General features: G+C 38.2%; 1 pseudogene; it reads left to right on the top strand.

Moving 5' to 3' along the window:
- The first annotated feature begins 4,152 nt into the window (after window positions 1-4,152).
- LOC123256283 lies at window positions 4,153-10,789 on the top strand (annotated as a pseudogene).
- Window positions 10,790-13,861: the final 3,072 nt, after the last annotated feature.

The raw sequence follows: 13,861 nt of genomic DNA, 5'->3' as shown, positions 1-13,861 counted from the left end.
ATAATACTTGGAGTATTTTGGGATATTAATTTTTTAATCTACAGGAATCTATCTGCCAAGATATACATGTACTGTATAAATATAATCACAAAAATTCTTTATAGAATTATACCAAAATATTTGGAAAAACATTAATTGCTTACAAGTAGACTAACATAACAGAAATGATAATGCTATCAATTTAATGGAATTCTGTGATATACAAAACAACCAAGGAATAATTTGGTAGAACTAGAAAAAATATAAATCTATTCATCTGGAGAAATAAAGTCATGAAATTCAATGAAAATAATGAGAAAACAAAGTAGGAAAGAAAGGTGCCTGGCAGTACAAGAATTCAAAATCTATTTCAGTAACAATAATGATTAGCATTTATAAAGCATTTTAAGATTTTCAAAGCACTTTACAAATATCTCTTCATTTTGTCCTTACAATGACACTAATAGACAAAAGAGGTTATTATCTGCATTTTACACATGAGAAGACAGGCAGAGGTTGAGTGACTTGCCCAAACTCACACAGCTATTAAGTGTCTGAGGGAGGATTTGAACTGTTATATATGCCTGGTGTTATGAGGAGCTGAAGCTGAGTGAGTGTGAAAGATCCCTAAGTGTAACACACAAGTTGTGGTAGTGAAACACAAAGGACTCCATCAGAAATATTTGTGGTGAAACTGCTACAACCACCTTCAGTATAACAGTGTCCCAGTGTAGTCAAGTGAAGAATCTGTGGTTCAGAATACACAGCAACTGCCTATCCTGGCCCAAATATGGATAACACTGCTTGACAGAGATTTAACTTTCCAGTTGAAAGGAATCTCCTCTTCCTTCAAATATTCAAACATATGTTTACTAATCCTTAAGGTAAATATGACATTCACTTTGAAGTGAGTTTAAAGATTTAATAACAGTCTTAGGAAAGGGGAACAAGGAACTGAAGGGAAGAGGGGTATAGGAAATCCTTGGTCTAAGCCAGGGGTTGGCAACCTTTTTGGCCATGAGAGCCATAAACATCACATTTTTAAAAATGTAATTTCAGAGCCGTACAATGCTCACAGTGCACGCTCCTGTAACAGCGCCTGAAAAAAATTGACTTTATGACTCCTGCAGAAAGAACCATATCTGGCCCTCAAAAGAGCCAGATATGGCTCAAGAGCCATACATTGCCAACCCCTGGTCTAAGCTATTGATGACCAGATGGTACATGAATTGAAGGTAATCAATCAGAGTATTCAAGCTAGGCAGTTGTTAATGGTTAATCTGTCAGTTTCCAGCCTGGCAGAGCCAGGCTGCTTCAATCTGAATCAGGTTATTTGATGGTAATTGATGCTGCTGCTGCTTCTTGCATGAATTAAATAAGGATGTTCAGTATAGAATCACATTAGATTTGAGCCTATGGTAGTGATCAGTGCTGGTTGCTGGTATCTTAAGTTGACCTGTGGCCTACCCAAGCCCAACCAAGACCTCCCACCAAAACCCAATCTCAAAATTGAGATATCTGTCTCAGTTCAAATCCTGCTTTTATACTCTTCTCATCAATTGACTTTACACTTACTGGCCCATGCCAAGCTCAGTTCATTCTATGTTCCAAACTGCTAACTGTCAATCATTCTGCTTTTCATATTGCATTGCAAAATGACATTGCAGAGCTCAGGTTTTACATTTATATTTTATATTTACATTTATAAACACCTTATTCGCTAATTGTCTAAAATCACTAATAGTCACCTAGCTACAAAGAAACAGTCATTAAAGAGATTTGACATTGGTTGTAAATTGCCAGTTTATGAACAAAGAAGATAAAGCTATCAATAGCAATAGGAAAAAAATGTTCCAAATCATTAATAATTATATAAATGCAAATTAAAAACACATGTCGGTTCCTCCCCATACAAATCAGATTGGAAAAGATGATGAAGTAAGAAAATTCCATTGTTTTTTTAAAGAAACCAAAGTAACCAGAGAAGTCCAAAAGCAGAGGTGATTTTTCCCTGGCCTGGCAGCAGCTGTGTGAAATTTCTGCCCAGCCTACGTAGATAAGTGTCTTCCAAAGGTAAGAAAGAAGGCACCACCTGACTCTGGTGGGATGTGGGCATCAGTAAAATATAGTGGATGGGCAACAACTAAGAATCTAAAGAAGAGTTGAGTAGGGGCTGTGTACTTGAAGATGATGGAGTCAATAGATTTGCGTGCATCATCCTCTTTCCTATAATAATTAAATTAAATATATACTGCCCATCTTTAGATTTAATCACAAAAGGTGAGAGCACCTCCAGTTCTGGGAGGTCCATAACCCACATGTGCTAGAGTGGGTGATGAATCAGAATCAACTGACTGCCCCCTGGCAGTACTATGAGAAGCATCTATTGTGATTGGACACCCAAATTACAGAGGAGGCACAGGAAGTGACTCCTTTAAAAGAAGGTCTTCTGCTGGAAGGGTCTTCTAGTTTTTCTGGTCTTTGGAGAAGTGCTGGCTTGAATGCTGAAACCTTGGTGAGTCTGCTTTCAATATCTTCTTTAGAGGTCCACCTGGTGAGTTTAAAGACTGAATCTTCCTGAACTTCTCTTAAGGAACTTCCCTTTAATAGACTCAGTGAGCTTCATTCACCTCTGGGCCACTGACCCTCTGACTCTCAGCTGAAGGTTAATTGGATCTATCTGGATTAATTAGAGAATCGTAGTAAATTACCTACTGTGTTGGATTCTTATTTCCTTATTTCCTCTCTCTCTCTTCTCAATTGTAAATAAACTTCCATAAAAATCAGTTTTGACTTGAGATTATTCTTAACTGATAATTATTCAATAATTATTCAATCCTCTGGCAACCAATCTTAATTATATTTACCCAAAAACCCCTTTTACCCCTTTACATTCCCCAGACCATTATAAAAACTACAGAGAAATGAGCAATCCATTTAAGGTAGCTGCATGAGTAGCTGTACTGCTTGAGGGCTTCCCAAAGACTGGAAAAGATCCCCCTATCCCAAGTAAATCATATATCAAGGGAAGCCAAACAACCACAGTCCTCTCTCCTGCCACATTAAGGCATCCCTGAGGACAACTAACAGATCCAATGTTCATGCCTGTGTTGGGCACAAAAAGGAATTGGTCCTTACACTCAAGAAGTCTCCATTCCACTGGGCAGACTGCACTCAGGAAAGCAGGCAATTCAAGGAAGAAGATGACTAGCTCACTCATTTAAATAAGCAGCTCTTGTCCATGGCAGGAGACACTTAAAAAGTCATTGGCGGGGGCAGCTGGGTTGCTCAGTGGATTGAGAGCCAGGCCTAGAGACTGGAGGTCCTAGGTTCAAATCTGGCCTCAGACACTTCCCAGCTGTGTGACCCTGGGCAAATTACTTGACCCCCATTGGCTACCCTTACCAATCTTCCGCCTTGGAGCCAATACACAAAAGTTTAGGGTTTAAAAAAAAATTTTTTTTAAAAAAAGTCATTGGCCTTGAGGTCCCCTTGAAATAAAAGGGCTAGCATGAGAGGACAGATTGATCCAAATGATGTACTTAGAGATTCCTCTCTCCCAAAAAGCCACTTTCTGATGGGCTTTGCCATATCTGACAGGCAAGGTCAGGGAACTGAAGGTCTGAACTGTATAGCAAAGAATGGGGCACCAGGATGTTTTTAGTTTTAAGATCATACCATAGAATGGAACTTCCTGCCATGTGCATAAGGGACACGAACACTGAAGCTACCCTAACTTAGCAGGATTCATTGACCATCTTTGAGGAAAGAGTCTCAACATTTTCTAGAGAAAAACATTTCTAAGTTTATCTCAAATGTCTTTGCCTTCATAATAGGTAACTTCAAAAGAACAAAGAACAATTAAGAAGATAATGCATTTGGGAAAAGGAGAGATCCTGAATGGCATCCACTGAAGAAAATCTTGTCAGGAATCCCCAAGGCTTGGGTCAGGGATTTTTCTGGTACCAGAAGTCAGATGTCCCTGCCTCCTTTTTTTCTATGATACTTTCCTCCATTAGGAAATGTCTCTCTTAATGGTCCTTTGGACTCCTTAATTAACCTATAGTCATTGTTGACAGGCATTTACACCTGAGACAAAAGTTAATTTCTTCCTATTCTTCAAAAACATCCTCATTTCCAGAAGCCAATAACGTCATTTTTCTAGCAGTAGACATGATAATTGCAGCTCTTGAAAATGATGAGGTCAGACTCTGCTTTCCCTATAATTTCTGCCCTGGCAGTGCCCACCTTCTGCATATTCACACTCCAGGTGTCACAGCTCTAAATCCTGCCCTGGCATCAGAGAACAACATGGTGAGTAACTGAGTCTCTTAGCCTTAGAGTAATGGATTGGAAGAGCCACTTCCTGGAGTAAGAAAGCAGGCACATGGGTCTCTTGGTGGTATACCCAGGGCAAGAATTCTAGGGAAGTTTTCTAAATAGAGATTGTTATGTCACTGGGACACAGGGAGGCCATTGCACTGGCACTTGAGGTATGGTTAAGTCTTTTCTTCCTTTGGCTCTCTACCCATATCTGTTCCCTACCCTTCTAGAAGATGTCAGAGGAAAATTGAGGCATGGGGCAAGGGGGAAGTTCCCAGTGCTGGATCTAGATGATGAGGAATTCAGCCTAAACATCAGACCCCAAAAAATATTGAGTCCCAGCCAATTTTTTTAAACTCTTATTTTCTGTCCTGAAATCAATGCTAAGTATTGGTTCCAATGCAGAAGACTAATGATGGGTGGGCAATTGGGATAGAGTGATTTGCCCAGGAACACAGAACTAGAAAGTGTCTAAAACCAGATTTGAACCTAGAACTTCCCATCTCTAGTCCAGGTTCTCAAGCCACTAAGCTACATAGCTATCCTTGCCTGATAAAGGGAAGGGACTGTAGTAACTGAGTGTGACTCCAGCCTAAGGAACAGGAGTTTCTCAGCTCTAATCTATCTCCTTTCAGTTAAGAGAGAAGGGAAATGTCTATAAATCTCACAGAAGAAGCTTGAGTTCATAATTTTTTTTGTTTTGAAATAAATATGAAAAGCAAGACCCCCTGGTTTCCCACAGCCTTTAGTTTCTCATCTTCCCATCACCTAGCCCAAGTACAGCACAGCACAGTTCCCTGTGAATCAAATATTGAATCAATAAACAAATAGTAGCTATCTACTATATGCCATGTATTAAGTCTAATCCTCTCCTCAGAGACAAAAAAGACTTTCTGATTATATTGACAACACACAAAGTGACCCTGAGCAGTCCAATCCTTCCAATCAGTTCTCCCTTGCTTATGTCAGTGTGGACAGAGGGGGGAAGAAGGGAGGGGGAATAAGCACTTATTAAGTGCCTGCTATGTCCTAGTAATTCTGCTAAACATTTGAAAATAATAATCATATTCTTATTGTGTATCTTTGGCCAAGATCTGTTTAATCTACCATAACTAGGTGCTATAAGCATCCAAACTGAAACAGGCTAGGTTCACTAGGATAGATCTTGGCTGAGGGACACTGGTAAGATATTTTTGTATCTTCATTTGAAAAAATTATTATATAATACTGCCAAGGAATTCCATAACTCAAAGCTCTTTAATATCAAATGGAGTCACAAAATCTATTTAATCACATAGGATAAAGGACAACTCTGTGTAAGTCCTGAGTGGGCTGCCTGGGATCTGCCAAAAGATTTGAATATTTAAAGGAGCTGACAGCAATCCTGTTCCTGGAATTGATTAAAAAACATTTGTTGGTTCAGCCCTGTGATTTTATCAAAGTGGGGAGATCTCATGAAGGCAACTGCCTCCAGTAATGCAGATCAGCAACTTCTTCTGCAATTTGAAATCCTTAAGATTTGCCTGGAACACCAAGATGCTAACTGGCATGCCCAGAGAAACACAACCTCCCCAGTGTCAGAGACTAGATCTGAACTCAAATCCTTCTGACTTGGATAGCCTTCTACCCACTCTGGCACACCGCTCAGCAATACCTACTTAGCAAAATAATTAACTTAAAACAGGAAGCAGCCAGATAGTCAACTCCCCAGCCCAACCCACACATCCAACCAATGACTTCTGGTTACTTCCAGGACCCTGAGGGAGCCTAGTGTTGTCCATAGATCCTGGCACCTCAAAGTCTTCTGAGATCTTAATCTACATGGATCATTATTTCCAAGGATCCAAGTTCTCTCCCAAGTCTCATTGCCCTTGACATACATACTTGGACTCAACTGAGATGATACTAAAACACTGCTTAAATATTTTTCATTTGCCTTTTGGGTACATATGGGAACATTCATAATGGTTTGCAGGACTTCTGCTTATTGGGCCATTTGATTGATTCTCTGTTATGTTCAGAGCTCTGAGATATCCAGTAGCAGCAGGTACAAAGGTTTAGACCAGATCAGATCAAAAATCTGGGGAAGACATAACTTAGTGGGAGGGAATGGGCAGGAGAAGCCTATGCAGACCATAATTCTAATTTCAAATACAACAGACAATGTAAAGCATTAGGAGTACACAAACTCATTACCATGTGTGATTGCAGCCAAGAAACAACTCAGCTCTTGAATAATTATAATGAATGAAAAAAACTAGCATTTACATAGTGCTTTATGCTTTTGAAAGGGCATTATCTATGTTAATGTATTTATCCTCACAACTTTGAGAGATGGGCACTATTTTCATCCCCATTTTACAAATGAGAGAAATGAGGGTGAGAGATTAAATGACTTGCCCAGGATCACACAACTAGTCCATGTCTGAGGTAGGATTTGAAGACCATAAGTCTCTTCTGACTTCAGGCTAATCTTCACTCAATCAGGAAAGTGATTTTTAAACCTCAGACTTACCCATATCACTCTCATCCCTATTCAATAAAGTCCAATAGTGTCTTATCACCTTAAAATAAAAAATCTTTTCTTTGGTATTCAATGTCCTTTATAAACTATCTCACCAGTCTTCTTCTACTTTTTAACCCCTTATATATTCTTCAGTCCAGCATGTCTGGCCTTTTGACTGGTCCTACCAAAAAAAATCCATCTATCAGTTCTGTGTATTCTCACTGAATGTCTCCCAGGACTAGAATATTCTATCTCTTGTTCTCTACCTCTTGGCTTCCTGTGAGTCCCAGATCAAATCTCACCTTCTCCAGGACATCTTTCCCAGTCATCCTTAATTCCAATACCTTCCCCTGCTGATTGGCTCCAATTTTTCTTGTCTATAGTTTGTATAGTGTGTGTGTGTATGTGTGTGTGTGTGTGTGTGTGTGTGTTGCCCCCCCCCCATTAATCCTTGAACTTCTTGAGAGCAAGGACTGACTTTTGCCTTTCATTGAATCCCTAGAATGTAGCAAACTGTCTAACACATAATATGTGCTTAATAAATGTGGATTAACTAGCTCACTAAAAGACCTACTTTATAATTATTTCTACATTTCTTGAGCCAGGTTGGTTTAGCAATGGATAGATCACTGAACTTGTATTTAGGAAGATAAGGATTTGAATCTTACCTCAGGCAATCCCTAAATATGGGAGCCAAGGCAAATCACTTAATCTTTGGCTGTCTCAGTTCCCTTATCCATAAAATGAGGATAATAATAGCACAAGTATCTACAGATGTGAGAATAAAATGAAATAACATGTGTAAACTTTTTTCAATCCCTAAAGCACTTAAATAAGAAGTATTAAAATATTATTTGTTGTTGTTCAGTATTTCAGTCATGTCTAACTCTTCTTAGCCCCCTGGACTACAGTTATCCATTTAATTTTCTTAGCCAGGATCCTGGAGTGTTTTACTACTTATTATGGATCTTTTTGTCAGGCAATCAGAGGGGCTTGCTCAAGGTCACACAGCATGTAAGTGTCAAAGGCTGCATTTGAATTCAGGTCTTCCTGATTCCAGATCCAATGCTCTTAATCATTGAGCAATCATTGTGTCATTATCATTATTGCTTCTCTATAAATGTTAGGTGTTATATTTTGTGAGGTTTATATGGGCCAAAACATGGTCAATTTTTTGTATGGGTACTATGAATAACTGAGAAATATATAAACTATATACTGTTTTCATTCATTGATAATCATAGAGACTTCACATCCCTAATTTTTCCAAAGTTTTATTGTCTTTAACTTTTTGTTTATTTATCTTTTCATTAGATTTGTCTAAGTTTGAAAGAGATACACTAAGGTCTGCAATCATTATTTTTCATTTATTTTATTTTCAATTAACAAGCCTTTATTTTCTCCATCTCACCTATCCCATTAAAGAAATGAGAAAAACAAAACTTGTCTAACTAATAAGCATAATGAAGTAAAACAAACTTCCATATTTACCATGAGACAAAATATATAAATAATTAAAGACATGTATATATCTTTCTTTTTCACAATCTCATCTTCTCTCTGTCATGCTTCTTCTTCAGTTATCTAAAATCATAGCTGATCCTTCCAACAGAGTTCCTAAATTTCAGTTGTTCAGTTTTATAAAGTTTTATCATTGTGCAATTTTATATCCTGGTTTTGCTTACGTTGCACCAACTAAATCTTTCCAGATATCTCTGCATCCATCCTTTTCATTACTTTTTAGAATACAATTTTCATTCATATACCATGATTTTAGTCAGAATTCCCCAATTTAGAGACACAGCCTTAGTTTCTAGTTCTTTGACATTATGAAAAGAGATGCTAGAAATAATTTTAAACATTTAAAGGTTTTCCTGCAATCCTTTGTGATGTGGACCTGTAGTGGTATTCCTGGTATGACAAAAGATTTTCCCAGGAAGTGGGGTTGGAATTACCTTTAGAAGAAATTTAGAAATTGTGAATATTAAATCCCCTAATCCCCTCCTCTCCCCATGATTACATCATTAGTAGATATATGATTGTATTTGAAATATTTTTGTAATTAAGTCATATATGATTCTATCTGAAGTATTTTTTGTAGTTCAGTCATTCTGGAATTGAATAAACATCCAATTGTAAATATTGAATATTTCTGAAAAATAACCATTTAATTCTGAAAAATAATCATTTCTCAAAAAGTCATACAGGATGCAGAATTATGTGGTCTTTCTTCATCACACCCATATATGATCTATTTTTTCTTCACTTCTTCATTCTATGATTTTGTTGATTTTACTTGAATAGTGGGTAACTATAAACATATATGAAAAATTATTGTATCTTTAGTACAAATTAGAACTATATAAGAGGGCTGCTCACAAGGCTCAAGGTCTTTGGTTCCTAACTGGAGTCCAGCTTTATTGTGAGACTAGCCCTCTCTCAATAAACCTATTTCATTTTGGCTTGGTGACTTTATTTTATTTTTTTGTGTCTTGGTTAATAAATTTCCACCAGTATGACTCAGATGCTCCAAAGTGATATATTACTGAAATAGAGAGTAAATGATTTAATAGAGGACTTGATTAGTCAATTAATCATGTCTAAAGTCCATCTGGAGTTTTCTTAGCAAAGATATGGTAGTAATTTGTCATTTTCTTCTCTAGGTAATTTTATAGATGAGGAAACTGAAACAGAGTTAAGTGATTTACCCAGGGTCATTCAGCTAGTTAGTGTGTGTGGTTAGATTTGAACTCTGATTTTCTTGACTCTGGAACTTTCACTCTATCCACTACACCACTTAGCTGCTCTGGTAAGTAAAATGCATGTGTTATTCATATTGGAGTGGTACTACTTATCTAGGAATATTTCCCATTCCTCGATTTGAAGGTACATAAATTGTGGAATTTTATTAGAAAGTCCTTTCTTTAAAAGTCACATTCCCTTGCATTTCTCCCCAGGTCACTTTGGGTTTGAGAGCAAAGTTCTCCAAGACCCCCAAGGAATGGACTCTCATAAAGAAGGCCTAAAGACTATCTACTTAACCATGCTTTTACTTGGAGTCCTAGGGAACATCTTCCTTATTTACCTGCATAGCCCTAAAGTGCATCACTGGTCAGAAAAAAAATACTCATTAGAATGATAATCATCAACGTGGCTTTAGCTCATATCCTAATGATTATTTTCAGAGGAATCCACATAATAATAATTGTATGGGGTTGGAAATCTTCCCTGGATGACTTAATTGGTAAAATTTTAACTTACTTCATAAGAGTGATGCATGGTGTTTCCCTTAGCAGCACTTGCCTACTGAGTGTCTTCCAGGCTATCACCATCAGTCTCAACAGTCCCATGTGGGTAGAGGTCAAAATTAGGGCCCCCAAATATATTGGTGCCTGCTCCTGGTTCTGCTGGATTTTCAATATTCTGATAGATGGGGGCAGCTGGGTCATTCAGTGGATTGAGAGCCAGGCTTAGAGATGGGAGGTCCTAGGTTCAAATCTGTCCTCAGACTGTGTGATCCTGGGAAAGTCACTTGACCCCCATTGCCTACCCTTACCACTCTTCTGCCTTGGAGCCAATACACAGTATTGACTCCAAGATGGAAGGTAAGGGTTTTAAAAAATATATTCTGATAGATATCACTGTGGCTACAAATATAAATGACCTGAGGAATAGTAGTAGAGAAAGATGGAAGATCAGGCATAACTCTTTTGACTTTCATACCATAAATATTATAAAAATTCTAATTTGGAATTCATTTTTAATGCTCTCTTATTGAGTCTCATGATCCGTACCAGTGCCTATATGGTGTTTATCCTATACAGAGACAATAAGTGAATCCAACATATTCACAGCATCAGCCTCTCCCCTAAAACTTCCCCAGGGATCAGAGCCACCAAAGCCATCCTGATGCTGGTGGTCACCTTTGTCTCCTTTAATTCAGCCAGTTCCCCCTTCATCATTTATATAGCTTCTACTAAGGCAATGAGGCCCTGGGGCACATGTTTCACTGTTGCCTACCTCTGTTTTATCTGTTTTATCTGGTGGCCCCTTTATGCTGAGGCAATTTGATACCCAGAAACCCAAATCTTCATGTGTTCCCTTAAATCTGAAAAGTTGGCAAAAAGAAAGCTCTTGTTGATGAGAATTTGGGAGAAGAATGGAAAGGAATTGGTGTGAAGGAGGATAAGGCCATCCACTTCTTTCCATTCCAAGCTGCATGGCAAATTATGCTGCTTGTGATGTTAATTACATTGGTCTAGGAACCTCTTCACCCTAAAAGAACACACAACAGATCACCCAAATTCTTACCTTTTCCTATAAATGCAACTTTTTTCTTTACCCCTCAATTATCATGAAGGCACCATCAATCATGTAAGGCTTCAAAGATCAGAACAATCCTCAGTTCTTCATTCACACTCAGTTGTCAAATCTTGTTGATTCTACCTATTGACTTTTCTTATGTCATTCCCTTCCTTCCATATCAAAGCATTCATTCTAATTCAGGGTCTCATCATAGGTTAGCTGGAATATTAATTAGAAGACTCTTCTATTTGTCTCCCTACCTATACACTCTCTCCCATTAAATTGGCCAAACAACTTCCAAATTAATATCCAGAGGACAGTTTGTGTCAATTCCCTGCTCATAGAGCATTAGTAGTTCCCCACTTCATCCTTGGAAAAACCAAATTTCTTTAAATTTGAAATCTATGTTCTTTCTCAAGCTGACTAACCTTTTCTGAAATCATAATTATTATGACTACTTTTTCATATTTGTTTGAAACATAATAGATTTTTCTGGACCTTTACCTGAATCTATACATAGCAAGTATTTACTTTTATCAACTTTCTAATTAGAATTCTAATTTTCTTTCTAATATATTCTACCATTCTTTCCCATTTTTGAGTAAGTTCATTCAATATATTTTCACAGTAATGATTCTGATTTTTGTATTTCCTTTCATTCTGTCCTCTTGTACTTCTTAGTATCTTTGCTCTTAATCCCTTCTTTACAAAGAAAGTGGTGAAAGAATACTTTGACTAAAGTGTGATTTATAAGTGACACAATTTTTTTTTCTGCTTCACTGCCATTCTACTTCCTAAGGACCACCCAAATGCAGTTTTTACTTTCCTTTTTTACTTTTAATCTATCCATAATAATACTGCACTTGCAATAACAGAGATTATTTTGTGTATGAGTACTGGTGCTAAAATCTTCTCTCCTTTTTAGGCCTTCCTCTCCTTTTCCCCAAATCTACCAATTTCCCTGTTGAGTTTAGTGGCTCTCTAAACCAAGCTCTTTTTATATGGGTGTGGATGTATGTATATGGTAACTTAGAAAATACACAGAATTATTAAATAGTCATAAAGCCATTCTTTAATCAAGGGAAAGGGGGAACAGGGCTGATTAGGCCTCTTATGTAGAGCTGTGCCTTATGCAGAGTGAACTCTGCTCCCTGACCCCCTGGGAGTGACACCAAGTTGGATGACAACTCCAAGGAACAAAGGAAATTGGGGAACTTATATACCTTTTGGGAAGATATAGGGGCTGGGAAAGATAGTTGACATTATACTGGTAAGGACGGGATTTACAATCAAGCTTGGGCTAGGGTGTAAGGGAAGGGGCTACTTACAATGGATACTAAAGGATGGTCCCTGTCCAGGTGTGTCTTCCTGGGAAAAGGTCTTTGATACAATGGGGAAGACTATCCAAGACAAAATGATATTTAGCATTTACCCTAGGGTCCATTATTCAGTCTGCAACTGCTAGCCTGAGATTCCCTTCAGGGTGGAGTCTCACTGGAATAGGGAAGCACAAGTTTTGGGGGTCTCTAGCCTACGAGCTATTTCTAAAACTTGGGGTTCATCAGATCTCACTAAGCCACAAGTTTGGGGACTCTAGATTCCACGTCAACATATATTCAATTGTATGAAAATGTTAAACTCTTTTTTTATCCAGTTCAGATGAAAGTAAGGACTACAGGATTCCTGATACATCTATGCCTTCTTCCACTTCTTTATACTCTTTTTTGTGAGAATTTGTTTATCTTGGATGAGCATATTTATTGTAACTTATTATATATTTATAACAAACCATATGCATAAAATAACAATTAGAGCCAGCTGACCAAATTTTAGAGATGGAGGGGGAGAGAGAGAGAGTCTATGAAGGTGAGACTCTTCTATCTCTCCCCTCCTGCCGAATATACAATGGGAGACTTTGAAGGGGTGTCACCCCAAAACTGGGTGACCTGGATGGTTGTACCACCCCACAGGAGTTGGGGACAAGACTTCTCAATAAGATGAAGTATTGGGCACCCCAATACAATTCTGAATGAAGGCAGGGTTCATGCAAGCCTCCCCTGAGGTCAGTCAACTTCACAGCAGGTGTTCTGGCTTCAAGATGGAGGCATTCAGACCAAGCTGTGGTTCCCCCTCCCTTGTCTCTCAGGCACTCTAGAATGCTATCTGACTAATAAATGTCTTTTATTAATCACAATTCAGGGATTGGGGAAAGGGGTGAAGGGCAGAGGGATTTTGGGGTGCCCTCTTCTCTATTTCTATGTGGTCCATCACTAAGCATCTCCCCCCTTGTCCCTTCTCCTTCTGTTTCTATTTCTATCCTTTTCTATAATTGTAAGTTAGAACAGAAAGGATCTCTCAGCAAGGTTGGGTAATGGGGGAAGGAGCCCAAGAGATCTCTCCCAAAATGGAGTCCCAAACTTAGCTGACATGATGATTGAAGTCTTGCTAGGTGAGATGCAATGGGATGCCATTGACCAGGGAATCCGGGTTTCAATATCCAAACATCCTCAGGAAGCCCTCAGGACTGGATTCGAGCTGAGATGTTCTCCTTCTCTCTCCTTCCAGTACTTCCGGAAGTACCTCCTTCTCTTTCCTCCTCCAGAGAATTTTCCAGAATCCTCTCTGGTCCCAACTATCAGTAACTGTCACCAACAGCCTTCTTCTGGCTCTTTTTGTCCTATCCCCCATCCTCATGTGTTATATAATATTACATATTATATTATGTTATATATTTTAAAAATAAAAATA

This window comes from Gracilinanus agilis, unplaced genomic scaffold, assembly GCF_016433145.1.
Source record: "Gracilinanus agilis isolate LMUSP501 unplaced genomic scaffold, AgileGrace unplaced_scaffold57578, whole genome shotgun sequence".
NCBI lineage: Eukaryota > Metazoa > Chordata > Mammalia > Didelphimorphia > Didelphidae > Gracilinanus > Gracilinanus agilis.
This window is presented reverse-complemented; position numbering and strand designations above follow the sequence as displayed.